Source organism: Schistocerca nitens, chromosome 5 (genome assembly GCF_023898315.1).
Source record: "Schistocerca nitens isolate TAMUIC-IGC-003100 chromosome 5, iqSchNite1.1, whole genome shotgun sequence".
Lineage (NCBI taxonomy): Eukaryota > Metazoa > Arthropoda > Insecta > Orthoptera > Acrididae > Schistocerca > Schistocerca nitens.
In genome coordinates, this window is record NC_064618.1 from 638,618,187 (window position 1) to 638,635,703 (window position 17,517).

General features: G+C 41.5%; 1 protein-coding gene across 6 annotated transcripts in view; it reads right to left on the bottom strand.

Moving 5' to 3' along the window:
* The window catches only part of LOC126260925 (uncharacterized), a 562,950-nt gene that overhangs the window by 29,340 nt on the left and 516,093 nt on the right, over positions 1-17,517 (bottom strand). The window lies entirely within an intron of this gene.

Sequence of the window (17,517 nt, forward strand, 5' to 3'; positions counted from 1 at the left end):
TTTTTCTTGACAGGATCCATGGCACAAACAGCCGAATAGAGGTGGTCCCGCAGATTCTCCCACAGTTGCATGACTATTCACCTGGACACATCTCCACAGCTGTCGCTCACCACTGTGAGCTATAACCCAAACTGCACCACTACTACCTCGGTGCCGGTACTGGGTAGCCCCATTTTGCCATGCACGGCATATTGCAACCACGGTAGAATTCAAAGAGTTTAAAAACTTAGTTGTTTCGGAAGTACTTCCACCCTTGGCCCGAAAGCCAGTTATCATGCCGTTTTGGACGTCAGATGAATCGTTTCGTTTCCACATTGCGAGAGCTACACATTTTTCCGCGTCCTCTTGACACACTTTGTATACCCTCCATTGCTAGTGGTGCAACTTGCCGCCTGTTATTCCTCTCGAAGAGAGGGCAAAAGGTTCTTCAATATGAAGCCACTCACTGATGATTAAGTCCCACAGATCTATGAACTTTTCGGGATGTTGAGTATTTCATTTCACTTGTTCCTCCAAATAGTCCCAGATATTTCCTGTAGAGCTAAGATCAGGTGATTTAGCTGGTCAGTGGACGTGCAGTAGGGACCCCAAACAGGAAAATATGCAGACAACATTGTGATCACATCTGTCATCTTGGAAGATGGAATTGTCCACAGGGTACTTACCATGAAAATGTAGAAAAAAGGAGAACTCCTGCTCACACAGCGTGTTGAAATAATCATGGTACTGTTGCAGTAACCTGAATGAGTGAATCATCAGAAAATCATCATCAGCCTTAACTACACCCTCTACAACACTATGGAATAAACATTGGCAAGTCGGTACAGTCAACTCCTTGTATCACTGGGAAAAAAATGCAGAATCGCTTGTCGGAAGTCAAGAAATAATGCATTAACCCGCTTAATAAGTGATGCGTAGATGCATAGCCTTCAGGAAGGCAGGTGAGAAAAACGCAAGAGGGATTCGGATGACTGATGGTTTCTGATTTCATTGTCGATGGTATGGAGGTCATTCCTTCCGATGTACCTCTTTACGTTTGAGCCCAAAATAATTGCTGATTGTTTCGTGGATTGATCATGCTACCTCTTTTGTAGACAGGTCTTAAGTGTGCTTTCTTTCAATTACTGGCACAGTTTTTGTTAGAGAGACCTGCAGTATTTTGTGGTTATAAGAGGAGCTAACTCCGCTGAAAATTCTGTGTAGAATCGACAGGGATTCCATAAGCCTTTCGGGTTTTGCTAAAGTTTAGTTATTTTAGCCCATTCCCACCTCTCCGCCTCTAATATCTATGTAACTCATCTTTACAGTGATGCAAGAGTTAAGCTGGGGTGCTCCTTGATTTATCTTCGTGAAAGAACATTTGAAAACGGAGTTCAACATTAATACTATCCCTTTGCTTCCCTCAGTTTCACTTCCTGTCTCATTCACATGTTTCTGGACTCTAACTTTTTTGATACTGGTAGCAGCAGAATTTTTTTCGATTATATGAGTAATTTTTCAATAAGATATACCTACGATAGCCGAAGGTTTAATGTATTGCCCATATGAGAGCCAAACACGTTTCATTCAGCATCTCTCTATCTGTGACCCCTATGCTTTGCTTTACACCTACTGTGCAGTAGTCAATGTTTCATTAGAACTTTTGTATCATGGAGAGTCCCTCACATCACGAACTGTTGTACTTGGTATATATCTATCCAGTGCTTAACAAACGAGTCCTCAAAAATTCAGCAACAGTCCCTCTAAAATATTCCTGCCCGGAGCTAAATGTTTCCAGGTCATTCTCGAGATGTGATACTACTGCCTCTTAAGTCAATTTAGTGAATGTGCGAATTGCACGATAGGAAGTGGGTGAGTGGCGCGGGAGGGAGGGAGTGAGTGTTGTAGTGCAGTCTTCGTCGAATAGCAGTTCCTTATTGTATCCAGTATGGTTTCGTGAGATCGACGATGCCTCACTTCCAGAGATCCCCCGATGCACTTCCACTAGAGTCCGTGTCAATCTTTCACATAGCTATGATACCAATGTACAGTACCTACCTGATATGGGTTCCAAACACTGAACTAGGTCGCATTAGCATCTAGTACGCAATTTTCTATACAGAAGCACCGCACTTCCTCACAAACCTCCCAACAAATCAACATCTTCCAAAATTGTTCAAATGTCTTCGAGCACTATGGGACTCAACTGCTGTTGTCATCAGTCCCCTAGAATTTAGAACTACTTAAACCTAACTAACCTAAGGACATCACACACATCCATGCCCGAGGCAGGATTCAAACCTGCGACCGTAGCTGTCGCGCGGTTCTAGACTGTGGCGCCCAGAACCGCTCGGCCACTCGGCCGGCTCAACGTCTTCCATTCAGCTTCCCTGTACAGATTTCAAGTGAGCCATCCGTTTCATATCACTTCTTAGGTCTTCTTCTTCTTATTCTTCTTCTTGAGGCAGTACAAACGGTTGACGGTCTCAGCCTCTCCAATAATTTGCCTCCATTCTTCTCACTTCCAGACCGTCAATCGACCACTTTCGTGGTCTTCCTCTCTGTCTTCTTTCAGATAGTTTTCATTTATAAACCTCTTTTGAAACTCTTCCAGCATCCACACTTCGCACTCGTCCAAGCCACGCTGTTCACCTACTTTTTATTGATCTCACGATGTCAGCTTTATGTACACGGTGGTAATAGTGCATCTATTGACACACTGGTGCACTTTGACCTTGAACTTGGTCATGAAGATAAAGGTCATCACATGCACATCATGTGAACAGTCATAATGACCTTATCTATGACGTCATCATGACCCTGCCCTCCACCTCTCCTTACCCCTCTTCCTCCCTCCAATCAGAGCCTAGTATTTTCCCCATCGTTTAAATGAACCAGTCAGTCACGGCCTACTGTCTTAGCGGCTATTAAAATTATAAGGCCAGTCACTATGTCGCTCCAGAGAAGCCATCTCGCCATGCTCAAAAGTTTATGAACAATCTGATTTTCTGTGTTCAAAATTATTTATCCACAGAAAATTATGTAAAGGGCATAACTTGCAGTACTTCCACATCTAAATATGTCAGAAATATATACCTACACACACACACACACACACACACACACACACACACACACACACACACACACACACACACACACACACACACGTAGCTAAAAAGTAACATCCTAGCAGGTAGATGATAGATGACATTTAATTTTTAGACCTACATTTGGTGTAAAGCACAGTAAACCCTACCCTGAAGTTGAATATTTCGACAACTAAATGTCCTACGAAGCTTGTCGAGTGTCACATTGTAAATTCAACAACTAAAATGTCTGCAAAAATCCGCCAGTAACACAATGCTTATGTCAGTTATTTTTTCAACTTGTCAAACAATACATCAGAAACACACACACACACACACACACACACACACACACACACACAATGTGCGTTTGAAGTGTTACAGTGGTATCTTCAAGTCTAAAATACATGGAGAGTTTTGGCAATGCGATCTGAAGCTATGTTACTGGTGGTCCACAGAACGAACTGGTATCGCCTGTTGTTTTTCCTAGGTTATTCAGTTATTTTTCACATAAGCAATAACCAGTTTAGGGGCGAAGAAAATAAAGCATCATCTTCTGCACTAACGCTTACGCGGAGTTATATACAGAAACAACTTTTGAGGAAGGCTGCAACATTTATCTCTCTGAACTATGAGGCGAAGACCCTCTCTCTCTAACACATACACACACAGAAAATAAAATTATTTCGCAAAATATGTAAAACTTTGAGAACAAAACACATGTCACTACTGATGAAACTTAATCGTTCTATAAGATTTAAAGAAACTGCACATGACTTGCATATTGCCACTACTGATAATACTTACAGGTTAAGCAGCACTTGTTGATACTCATAAAAGCAGTTTCAGCTAGCTTGCACATCTTAGCATGCTTGGAATGCATTATGCATATCAGTATGATACGTGTTTCCCAAATAGTGTACTGAACAGTAGTAATACACATTTGCTCAGGTAAGAAACGAGTGTTGCTATGCTTTCATACTACCCGCTTGCAAAATCAGTCAAAGATTATATTGAGTCTATATAAGAGTATTAACTTCATCTTGCAGGTACAAAAGGTTTGTCATCTACTGCTGATAATGTGAAACATTAGAGTAACCCTCATTCTAAGGCATTAACTTTATGCTGTAGTTCAAAACATTTGTCTTGTCCTGCTGGTAACGTTAATATATGCTGTCAAACAGTGGAGACAACATGAAATTTTGATGAAATAGCCTACTGAGTAATTGTAATAAATATTTGTATGAATAAGAAACGAGTTTTGTTGTACTTTCAACTACCCACTTTCAAAGTCACCCAAACAGTAAAACGACTTCATGCTAGCGTATTAATCTTGCATTAAAAAACATTTGTCATATTCTGCTGATGTTGTTAACTTAAGGATGACATTGATAAATTTCTGGGATTACAGCACCATAATACATTCAGTTGGGAAGGGAATACCACAGAATTGCTGAAGCACTTAAACAAGTCTATATTTGCAATGTGAATGATGGCAAATGTAGGAGATACAAATATAAAAAACTTGCATATTTTGCTTACTTTCATCCTGTTGTGTCATGTGGGATCACATTCTGAGGTGCCGGTCGGAGTGGTCGGCGGTTCTAGGCGCTACAGATAGCACCGCGCGACCGCTACGGTCGCAGGTTCGAATCTTGCCTCGGGCATGGGTGTGTGTGATGTCCTTAGGTTAGTTAAGTTTAAGTAGTTCTAAGTCTAGGGGACTGGTGACCTCAGATGTTAAGTCCCATAGTACTTAGAGACATTTGAACCATTTTTGAACATTCTGAGGTAACTCGTCAAATTGAGCAAAGGGTTTAGATTGCGAAAGCGTGTAATAAGACTCATTTGCGGTGTAAATACAAGAACATCATGTAAAAACCTTTTGAAGAAATTGCTTCGCAGTATATTTATTCCTTGATGAAATTCATTGTAAATAATATGTCTCTATTTCCAACAATACGTAGTATCTGTACTAGGAATAAAAACAATCTATATAAAGATCTAGAATCACGTAGCTTGGTCCAAAGGGGTTCAGTGCTTAGGAACACAGATTTTCAATAAATTGCCAACAACCATTAAAAACTTGGTTTTATATAAAGCACAGTATAAACAGAGTTTGAATGACTTTTTGATCGGCAACTCGTTCTATTCTATCAATGAATGTCTTTATAGGGACTGTTAGGCCACCTTAAGTGTAAAAATGTCTGTTAGTTATCAGTTTTCACAGCGATTGGTAATAACAGTCAAGGTTAGGAATTTTTGTATGGTAAATTTATGAAATATGCTTACCTATGCTTTATTCTGATAGTGTATTAATTCTGTAAATATTACCAGTTTACTGTAATGTACTCACATATCTTGACAATCTCCTGACAAATGATCTGCAGAGTAAGTATTATATTCAAATGATCAACATTTTTATGTTATACTTTCTGACATGTTCCACACCCACGAGAACCATCTCATTTTTGAGTCTGTGGAGCCAAAACTGAATCTAATGTAATCTAAGCTATTGCACAGCAGAAACTGCGCTGTTGAGCAGGCAAGGCAGTGATAGTTGACATAAATAAATATGCATTCATGAATTAAATAGTATTCGCAAACAAGAAGCTGAGAGTGTGTGTGCCATATTTGACAGTGGGCATCAGCTACTGGATCTTAAAACTGTACTGTAGCACCATTAGCTGACAGTGAGCATGTGTAGAGGATTGGTGTCAGCCACTGGGGTATCAGCAACTGGGAGTGTCACACACTGCATCCACCCAAGGTTCAGCATGCAGTTTGTTAAACTTGTTTCAACAGCTCCACCTTCCCAGAGGTTATTGTTAGTAGTGTGGACAAACGCCATTTGACATACAAAAAAAATCTTTTGCTGGTGTTAGGAATTCTGATCATATTGCTACGAAAAGTGCATTACAAGCATGGGATGATGTATGAATGAAAGGTGAACCCCGATATTGCATTGCCCCGATATTGCATGCTGTACTTAACAATACTGGCAGTGTAGTATCGTATTTATCCATCGATATCAGGCAGCTACTTTCAATTACAATGTCCTCCCCTGTGCAGGAATCACAGGTCGTGACGCAGTAGCAACGACATATGGAAGTTTGGGCCTGGTCACGGTTTGTTCACTGATAGCCAAAGCGGTTAAGGCGACTACTCCTGTAGAGGGGTAAGTCCGGATTTGAGTCCTGGTCTGAGACAAATTTTCATCGTCATCATTCCCTTACACAGCTGATGGTTGTTTTTATTCGCAACTGCGAATTCATCTCATGAATGGTGAACTAACTGAAACTGCTTTTCTGAGCATAACGTAGACACAATGCCAATGTTGTTGAAATAACATCGTTTAATTCGCTCGACAAGAGCACTTTAAGCTGCAAGTTAGTGAACAGAAGCGCCTGTGTGTGTTTTGCAGTGTCGCAGTACCAACTTTTAGGTATTTTGATGAATTTAATGCTTGGTATAAAGATCAAACTGCACTCATCGTCTAACCTATCACTCATTTCGTAAGCAAGCAGTATATATTTTGATGAGTAATATAGACAATTTAATGAGTAAACATTTAATTTGAAGGCGCATTGTGGCTGCAAAGGATGGTACGTATGTACGTTGAACCTTCGTCAAAGTGTTGACTAATCTGTACGTCTTATCAGTAGTGACAATATGCAAGCCACGTGCATTTTCTTTAAATCTTATAGAACTATTAAGTTACATCAGTTGTGCCATACGGGTTTTGTGCTTAAAGTCTTTTGAGACATAATTTTATGTTTGTACAAAGTTCGAATCTTCACTAGCGATCAGGGATCTACAGGGTGTTACAAAAAGGTACGGCCAAACTTTCAGGAAACATTCCTCACACACAAAGAAGGAAAATATGTTATGTGGACATGTGTCCGGAAACGCTTACTTTCCACGTTAGAGCTCATTTTATTACTTCTCTTCAAATCACATTAATCATGGAATGGAAACACACAGCAACAGAACGTACCAGCGTGACTTCAAACACTTTGTTACAGCAAATGTTCAAAATGTCCTCCGTTAGCGAGGATACATGCATCCACCCTCCGTCGCATGAAATCCCTGATGCGCTGATGCAGCCCTGGAGAATGGCGTATTGTATCACAGCCGTCCACAATACGAACACCAAGAGTCTCTCCATTTGGTGCCGGGGTTGCGTAGACAAGAGCTTTCAAATGTCCCCATAAATGAAAGTCAAGAGGGTTGAGGTCAGGAGAGCGTGGAGGCCATGGAATTGGTCCGCCTCTACCAATCCATGGGTCACCGAATCTGTTGTTGAGAAGCGTACGAACACTTCGACTGAAATGTGCAGGAGCTCCATCGTGCATGAACCACATGTTGTGTCGTACTTGTAAGGGCACATGCTCTAACAGCACAGGTAGAGTATCCCGTATGAAATCATGATAACGTGCTACATTGAGCGTAGGTGGAAGAAACTAAAATGAGCTCTAACATGGAAATCAAGCGTTTCCGGACACATGTCGACATAACATCTTTTCTTTATTTGTCTGTGAGGAATGTTTCCTGAAAGTTTGGCCGTACCTTTTTGTAACACCCTGTATAATTGCATGTTAGCATTGCGATAAGCAACCCGTGTGTGTGTGTGTGTGTGTGTGTGTGTGTGTGTGTGTGTGTGTGTGTGTGTGTGATGTATCTGAAATCGTTACTTGTTTTGGCAAAGAATTTTGTTTCGGTCTAAGGTTTGTGTTTTCGAGTATATAGACATTTCATGTCTGTCTGTTTTTACCATTGTCTTTGTCCATGTTTCATCTTTGTCTTGTTTCACCATTGTATTTTGCCATGTTGTGATGTATGTAAAGACTGTGTATCATGATGTATTCCTTGTGTATTACCAAACTGTAGAGTGTAACTGATACATCACAATAAAAATCTCGTCAAACACTTGCTTCCCATGCTATAATGGCGCTTGGTCAGTTCGTTTGTCTGTGCCTAAGTTGTATGTTATTTCATCAAATATTTTGGAACATTATGATGAGATTTTTGGTATTATTTAGTAGTTGATTAGGTGAATAGTGTCTGAAAACGTTTTAGAGAGCATTGGCAAAATAGTTCCGACTGGTAAATATTGCAGCCTTCCTCGAAAGTTGTTTTTGTACGGAACCTCTAACAGGCCTAAAACAGTTGTAAACAAAGCAGTAATTGCCAATCAGTATCATCGGTTATATTTTTCTAGTGTAGAACAGATGCATTATTGAATGAAATTTTCACTCTACAGCGGAGTGTGAGCTGATATGAAACTTCCTGGCAGATTAAAACTGTGTGCCGGACCGAGACTCGAACTCGGGACCTTTACCTTTCGCGGGCAAGTGCTCTACCAACCTTTTTCTTTTTACACCAACTGAGCTCCCCAAGCACGACTCACGCCCCGTCCTCACAGCTTTACTTCTGCTAGTACCTCGTCTCCTACCTTCCAAACTTTACAGAAGCTCTCCTGCGAACCTTGCAGAACTAGCACTCCTAAAAGAAAGGATATTGCGGAGACATGGCTTAGCCACAGCCTGGGGGATGTTTCTAGAATGAAATTTTCACTCTACAGCGGAGTGTGCGCTGATATGAAACTTCCTGGCAGATTTCCCATTTTTTCAATGTTTTGGAGAGGCAGAGCGGTGTTACTCCTGGCCTCATGGTGTGGAAAGCTATAAGGTATGACTTGAAGTTACGGCTGGTTGTGATTGAGAGAGCTCTGGTGACATGTTAGCATGTCACAGACATCCTACATTCTTACGCATTATCTTTCATGTGACAATATCATTCTGCCATCATTCAACAGGACAATGCTCGTCCATACATGACGCAATGAAACATGTGCTTATGTGATACTGAGATACTCTCATGGCTAGCAAGATCCCCAGATCTGTCCCCAACAGATCATCTATGGGACCAGCTCAGACATCAGCTCTGTCGCAGCGCCAGTGTGTAGGATGTCAAGAAGCAATCAGCACAGATGTAGGCCAGTTTCCCTCAGCAGAGGACAATGACAGTAGGAATTCAATGGTAGTTCAGTACGAAAAATGTCATCGCGCCCCCATCTCTATCCCTTCTATTCCACATCCGGCTCCAGTTATTCTCAGTGTAATATTTTAGTAGGGAGTAAAATGTAGCAGTCGATCCAGATATCGCCGGCCGCGGTGGCCTAGTGGTTCTAGGCGCGCAGTCCGGAACCGCGGGACTGCTACGGTCGCAGGTTCGAATCCTGCCTCGGGCACGGATGTGTGTGATGTCTTTAGGTTAGTTAGGTTTAAGTAGTTCTAAGTTGTAGGGGACTGATGACCACAGAAGTTAAGTCCCATAGTGCTCAGAGCCATTTGAACCATTTGATCCAGATATTCCTCTCAATTTACGTAAGCTTTACTTCAGTTGCTTAATAACGGCGCCATGTTAAAGTACACTGATCTGCCCGAACATTATGACCACCTACCTAATAGCCAGTATGTCCATCTTTGCCACGGATAACAGTGGCGATGCATTGTGTCATGGAAGCAATGAGGCCTTGGTAGGGAGTCGGCACCACATCTGCACACCCAAGTCATTAATTCCCTTGAATGCTGGGGAGGGGGGTGATGAGTTCTGACACCAAGTTCAAACACATCTCTCATGAGTTCGATCGGGTTCAGGTCTGACAAATGGGGGGGGGGGGGGGCAGAACATCAATTGAAACTCGCCACTGTGCTCATTGAACCACTCCATCACACTTCTGTTCTTGTGCTATGGCGCATTATCCTGTTGAAAACTGCCACAGCCATTGGGTAACATGATTGTCATGAAGGGGTTTACGTAGTCTGCAACCAGTGTACTATATTCCTTGGCCACATGGTGCCCTGTAAGAGCTCCACTGGACTCATAGATGCCCACGAGAATGGACTCCAGAGCGTAAGGGAGCCACGCCAGCTTGTCTTTGTCCCACAGTACAGGTGTCAAGGAGCTGTTCTCCTGGAAGACGACATATCGCGCCCTCCCATCGACATGATGAAAAAGGCATCGGGATTCATCAGACCACTGCGCCAACAGCCAGTACCGATGGTCACGTGCCCATTTCACTAATAGTAGCCCATGTCATGGTGTTAAAATTGGCACTTGCAAGGGTTGTTGGCTGTGGAGGCCCATGTTAGGAGCGTTCGGTGCACTGTGTGTTCACACACACTTGTGCTCTGTCCATCATTAAATTCTGATATTAGTTCCGCCACAGTTCGCCACCTGTCCTGTTTTACCAGTCTGCCTAGCCTCCAATATCCAACATCTGTAATGAAAAGTGGCCGCCCAACCTCACGACATCTGGACGGGGTTTCACCTTGGTTCCGCCACGTGTTGAAGAGAATCACCACAGCACTGCTCGAACACCCGACAAGTCGTGGCATTTCCAAAATGCTTGTGCTGAGGCTCTGGGCCATCACAATCTGCCCTCGGTCCAATTCAGATAGATCACACGCCTTCCCGCTTCTACACACGGACAGCACGCTGACTAATACTGAAAGGGTACAGTACCACCCGGCATTGAAAATAGGTACAACATACTTCATTATTTTTGTCAGAACAACACATCTTTTTGTAAAATAACTCAATTTCAATTAATACAGCGAAGCCGGATACCAGTGTGGGAAAGAATGACTATTTATTTAATTGATCACATGTGCACTCCCACAAAGTAGATCCCTACATCCAGTTTGGTGAGATATGTGAAATGAATGAATGTATGGTCGTCTGCTAACCGCAGATAGTGAATGTGAATATATGATCATCTTTGAGACGATCCTTTGGCCACCTTTGGTGGGACCAAAGAGATGAAATTTACCTAAGCTTTGAGGGCCTGAAACGTGTTATGCTTGTTCCTTCTGTACCGCTCGATCTGGAGGAAAGTTTCGTGATGATGATTGTGAGAGTCGAAGTGTGAGGTATAATAAAAGATCCACCATCCTCTCCAGAAAGTGCACTGTAGCGTTAAATAATTACGAGACCATAAGGTAGAGAATCACCAATGTAAAGCCATGCCCACTGGGCGGAATTTCTCATGTGTTATTGTTGTAGGTTATAAAAGTTGTGTGTTTTGGTTATAGAATTTATCGGAATAAATAAGATAGTGAAAAGAAAAAGATTGGTGGACTTTTCCTTCGAATTGTATGTTGTCATGACGTCACGAATTTATAATGTGTGCGCCATTCATATTCAGTGCGGTGGCCACGTGTTGATAAAAGCCGTTAAATAAAAGACAAAAAGATAATGTGGTATTGCCAGTGCGTAGTGAACAGTCAGAGTTCTGTAAATCACCGATAGTCAGATGTGCGTTTCCGTTGCGTATAATTCATACAGGAGGATAATTTGTAACTTAATTGTGAGTACGAGAGTTTATGTTACTCGATAAATAAGAATGAATCCACTCGCTTGGCAGACCACTCATCTTGCAGGCCTGACTGCTTGATGCCACAGTATGAGCAAGGCATATGGGTGCCTCTCAATACTACATGCACCATGTATGTATCTGATTAGCAGTCATTCATCGCCGGTGACGCTGCTATCGCCTGTGCAGATTTATGTCAATAGTAGGTCGGTGGTCATATCGTTCCAGCTGATCAGTGTATATTCGCCAACACTACAGTATTACCCTATTAAAAAAATAGTAACAGATCCTTGAAATGCGTGAAAAGCATATTTGCCAACACTACAGTATTTCCACGTGGGAAAAAAAGGAAGCTTCACTTGAATTTCGTAAATATGATGCCATGTTCAAAGATGTTTGCCAATCCTACAATATTTTCATTTAGAAGAAATACATAATCTTCACATGAATTGGCGTCGTGTTCAAAGATATTTGGTAATACGATAACAATTGAGTCTTTCACTTTATTATTTTCGATAGACAACGTAAACTTCAAGCAATAGTCGATGCTTCTCAAAGGTTCTCTTCAATAGATATTATTTCATTACCTTGTGAACTGGTGCCCGACACGTTGAAGCTAGCAAGAAAATTAACTGCTCCACCAAGTCTTTCGGATTAATCGGTAAGTGCTGGTGATTCATTGGAGACTGTTTTCCAACGGAGAATGTCCTGTGTATTTTCGTTCTCTTCCATAGCAATATGCAGGGAGAATCACCTAAAATTTGCACCGCAAATACTGCGGAAATGGAAAGTGCTATTGATGTGCAGATTTCACAGAATTGACTAGTCATGAGCTCGTATTGTTAGCAGATCAACAGATTGTAATAATACTTAGAAAGTACATTTTTTGTGCTGACGAACACTTTTCAAATGGAACAATGCCTATTGACATTAACAAATTAAAATTAGAGTGTCAGCGGTGTTTGTTGCAGGATTGTAAATTTGGAAATTTGTGGTTAGGTCTTATGGGAACATACTTCTGAGGTCATCGGTCTCTAAGCTTATACACTACTTAATCTAACAACTGGCTTACGCTAAGAACGACACACGCCCATGCCCGAGGGACGACTCGAACCTCCGAAGGGGGGAGCCGCACGGACCATGCAAGATGCCCTAGACCGCGCAGCTACCCCGCGCAGCGCAGGATTATAGTGCGAATAGTTTGAGATATCATGGCTCTGAGCACTATGGGACTTAACATCTGAGAACATCAGTCCCCTAAACTTAGAACTACTTAAATCTAACTAACTTAAGGACATCACTCACATCCATGCCCGAGGCAGGATTCGAACCTGCGACCATAGCAGCAGCGCGGTTCCGGATTGAAGCGCCTAGAACCGCTCGGTCACAGAGGCCGGCTGAGATATCATACTATGAAAATTTCCCATACCTACACTTGTACAAAGCCGTTGGTAGTTCACACTAAATAATAACACAGGTGCATACACTAGTTATGTGGGTTCTGACCAGTAACGAGACAACTGACAGTCACATGTTGTGTTCAAAATGACCACCGGCAGCAGCAGTACAGGCTTCCAGTCTAGTATGGAACGACTGTTGCACACGTGTTAGCATTTCAGCGGAGATTTCCGTGTAGGCTGCAGTAATATGTCGTTGCACATCATTCGGTCTATCTGGTATGTCCTTGAGAACGGCGCCTTTCAGCTTTTCCCACAGAAAAAAAAGAATCTGCAGGCGTCAAATTTGGGGGACTGGCCGGCCAAGATACAGGTCCTCTACGTCTAGCCCAACAATTGGAACAATTCGTGAAGACATGCAGTAGTACTTCGTACACTATGGGCTGGATTGCCATCATGTTGGCGGATTAAAGAAAAAAGTTGATTCTCACAAAAGTAAAGTAAAAAGTAATGTTACCATTTTTCACCGAAATATTCCTGGATTGAAGAATAAAGTAGATGAGCTCTTTGTTTGTTTAGATGATATTGAATCTGATACTGTAATAGATATACTATGCCTGTCTGAGCATCACATTGTCTGATATGGAAAAGGTAAATATCAGTGGTTATGAACTAGCTGCCCATATGAGTAGAGAGAATAAGGTCAGAGGAGGAGTTGCCATATATGTCAAAAGTTATTACTGTGTAAAAAGCTTAGATACAAAAAAGTTTTGTCTAGAGCAACATACAGAAGCATGTGCCTGTCAACTTAAACTGAAGCAGGGTTCTTTTATAATTGTAACAGTATATAGGACCCCTTCAGGAAACTTTCATTTATTCCTGGAAAACATGGACGCCTTGTTGTGCTATCTGTCAGATGGGGGACAGCAAATTATTATTTGTGGGGACTTCAATGTTGATTCACTGAAAGAGTGTAATAGGAACAATGACCTGGAAGTCTTGCTCGGTTCTTTCAATTTGACATCTGTCATTGCTTTTCCTACTCAGGTAGTAAAGGACAGCAGCACATTGATAGATAACACTTTTATAGACCAAGATAAGTTTAAAAACATAAATTCTTGTCCTGTTGAGAATGACCTTTCTGATCATGGTGATCAGGTAGTTACAGTATATGATCTAGCTCCATTCAGTAATTCAAAACTACCCTCCAAAGTTGTGTGTTCAATTAATGACTCAACAATTAGAAATTTCAGGGAAAATCTTCAGCAGTTAGACTGGAATGAGGTGTACAAGGAACCCGATGCTAATTTAAAATATAACTTATATCATGATGCACTTGTAAGAGAATTTGAAAACTGTTTCCCCAAGAAAGTAGTTAAATCTAATTATAAGAAACCATGCAAAAAACCTTGGCTTACTAAAGGAATAAAAATATCTTGCAACCACAAAAGTCGACTGTATCTAACAACAACCCAAAAACAGCCAATTATTATAAAAAACTACTTTGATACATTAAGAAAGGTTATTAAAAAGTCCAGAAACATGTGCGTCATGTCTGAGATTAATAACTCTGATAACAAAATCAAAACAATCTGGAATATTATTACAAGGGAGACAGGGCAGCCAAGAGTACAAGATGATGGCATTACCATAGATGCGAATGGAAACTTGACAAACAAGAAGCCAGAAGTCGAAAACATTTTGAATAATCATTTTTTAATTGTTGTAGAGAAAATAGGATCTAAATGTTCATTAGAAGAAGCAAGGCAGTTAATGGAAGTGGCCTTATCCACACAATTTGATAAAACTGAAATTCCAGCCACCTCTGCTTCTGAAATTAGGAAGATAATAAACTTTCTCAAGAATAAAAGCTCACATTTAATTGATGGCATTTCCAGCAGGATAGTAAACGTTTGTTCCCAAGAGATAAATGGGGTTCTTAGCCACATATGTAATAGCTCTCTGAAGCAGGGTATTTCCCCAGATAGACTGAAGTATGCCATTGTTAAACCACTGCATAAGAAAGGGGATACGTCGGATGTCAACAACTACCGCCCAGTCTCTCTTCTGGCTGCCTTATCCAAAATTCTTAAAAAGGTAATGTAGTGTACAGTAGCTTAACACCTTTGTAAAGGTGCCTTAACAAAATGGCAGTTTGGTTTTCAGAAAGATTTTTCAACGGAAAATGCCATATATACTTTCACTAATGAAACATTAAATGCTCTGAGTAGCCGGAAGTCACCCGTTGGAATTTTTTGTGATCTCTAAAAGGCTTTTGATTGTGTAAAGCATGGAATACTTCCAAATAAGCTCAAGTACTGTGGTATGAATGGGACAGCGCTCAAATAGTTAAATCATACCTAACTGGAATAGTACAGAAAGTTGAAATAAGCAGTTCAGATAATATGCAAAAAACTGGTGATTTCTCAAACTGGGGAACAATCAAGAATGGGGTGCCGCAAGGTTCGGTCTTGGGTCCTCTGCTGTTCTTAATATATATTAATGACTTGCCATTCTATATTCACGAAGATGCAAAGCTGGTACTTTTTGCCGATGATACAAGTATAGCTATCACACCCAACAGACAAGAATTAACTGAAAATCAGTAAGTGGTTTTCTGCAAATGGGCTCTCATTAAACTTCGACAAAAGACAGCATATACAATTCCACACAGTAAATGGAATGACACCATTCATAAATATAGACTTCGATCAGAAATCGGTAGCTAAGGTAGAATATTAATTTCTAGGTGTATGCATTATTGATGAGGGTTTGAACTGGAAAAAACACACTGAAGATCTTCTGAAACGTTTGAGTTCAGCTACTTACGCTATTAGGATCATTGCAAATGTTGGCGATATACATCTCAGTAAATTAGCTTACCACGTCTATTTTCATTCTCAGCTTTCGCTCATCCAAGATCATCCTGCAGACACTTATTTAAAGAGCTAGAGATCTTCACCGTAGCCTCACGATATATATATTCATTTATGAAATTTGTTATTAAAAATCCGAACGAATTCAAAAGTAGTAGCAGTGTACATGGCTACAACACTAGGAGAAAGGGTGGTATACCCTGCTCAAGGTTAAATCTAACTTTGGCTCAGAAGGGGGTAAATTATGCTGCCACAAAAGTCTTTGGTCACTTACCTAATAGCATCAAAAGTCTGACAAATAGTCATATAGCATTTAAAAGGAAATTAAAAGAATTTCTTAATGGCAATTTCTTCTACCCATTAGATGAATTTTTGGATATAGTAAGTGGGTAATTCCCCCGACGCCCACAAAAAAAATATCATGTAATATTTTGTGTAATGTAATATCTTGTATAGACACCTTTTATTTACCTGACACGTTCCATATCATTACGAAGTGTCGTATTCAAGATCTATGGAACAAGTACTAATCTAATCTAGTTGAGCTTACGAGGGCTGAAGTCAGGGGAGTGCAGTAGGTGGTATAGCACTTAGCAATCCCAGCAGTCAAACAAATCAGTAACGGCTTGCACTGCACGTGCTTGAGCATAGTCTTTCAAAATGATGGTCAGGTCCTGCAGAAAATGTCATCACTTGTGTGTCTAAGCTGAGCGTAGGTTTTGTTCCAAAAATGAACAGCATAGAGACAGAAGTGAAGACACTTTCTGCAGTACCTGACCATTATGTTGGAGGACAATGCTCAAGCACGTACAGTGCAGGCGGTTACTGATGTGTTTGACTGATGGGGCTGCTATACCACCTACTGCACTCCCCTGACTTAAGCCCTCATAAGTTCAAGTCGATTTCTAAACTGAAGGAAACACTTCACGGCATTCGCTTCAGTACTGCTACAAATTCAGTAACAGGTTGAAACACGTATCTGTTTTTTACGAGCTGTAAATAAATAGTTGCCACTATTAAAGTTCCAACCCTCGTACAAATAAACTACTACACTGTCCAGTCACATTGTGACCACCCGTCGAAAGCCTGAACAACCGCATTCTGCAGCGCGGGTCGCTTGACAAGTGCAGGATGACTGTCATCGAGGTTCTGGAAGGTACGGACAGGGATGTGGAGCCATGCCGATTCCAGTGCCGCAGCCAGCTGAGCTAGATTTTTGTCGGCTGGGAAGCCATGGTACCAACAGCTCGATCGAGGCAGTCCCACACATTCGCGATTGGGTTTAAGTATGGGGAGTATGGTAGCCACAGGAGTACGGTAAACTCATCCTGGTGTTCTTCAGAACGCACGCACACTGGGAGCTGTGTGACACGTATTATCGTGCTGGTAGATGCCATAAAGAAATCAAATTGCATGTAGTGATGGACATGGTCCCCAAGGATAGATGCGTACTCATGTTGATCTACATCTACATTTATACTCCGGAAGCCACCCAACGGTGTGTGGCGGAGGGCACTTTACGTGCCACTGTCATTACCTCCCTTTCCTGTTCCAGTCGCGTATGGTTCGCGGGAAGAACGACTGTCAGAAAGCCTCCGTGCGCGCTCTAATCTCTCTAATTTTACATTCGTGATCTCCTCGGGAGGTATAAGTAGGGGGAAGCAATATATTGGATATCTCATCCAGAAACGCACCCTCTCGAAACCTGGACAGCAAGCTACACCGCGATGCAGAGCGCCTCTTTTGCAGAGTCTGCCACTTGAGTTTGCTAAACATCTTCGTAACCCTATCACGCT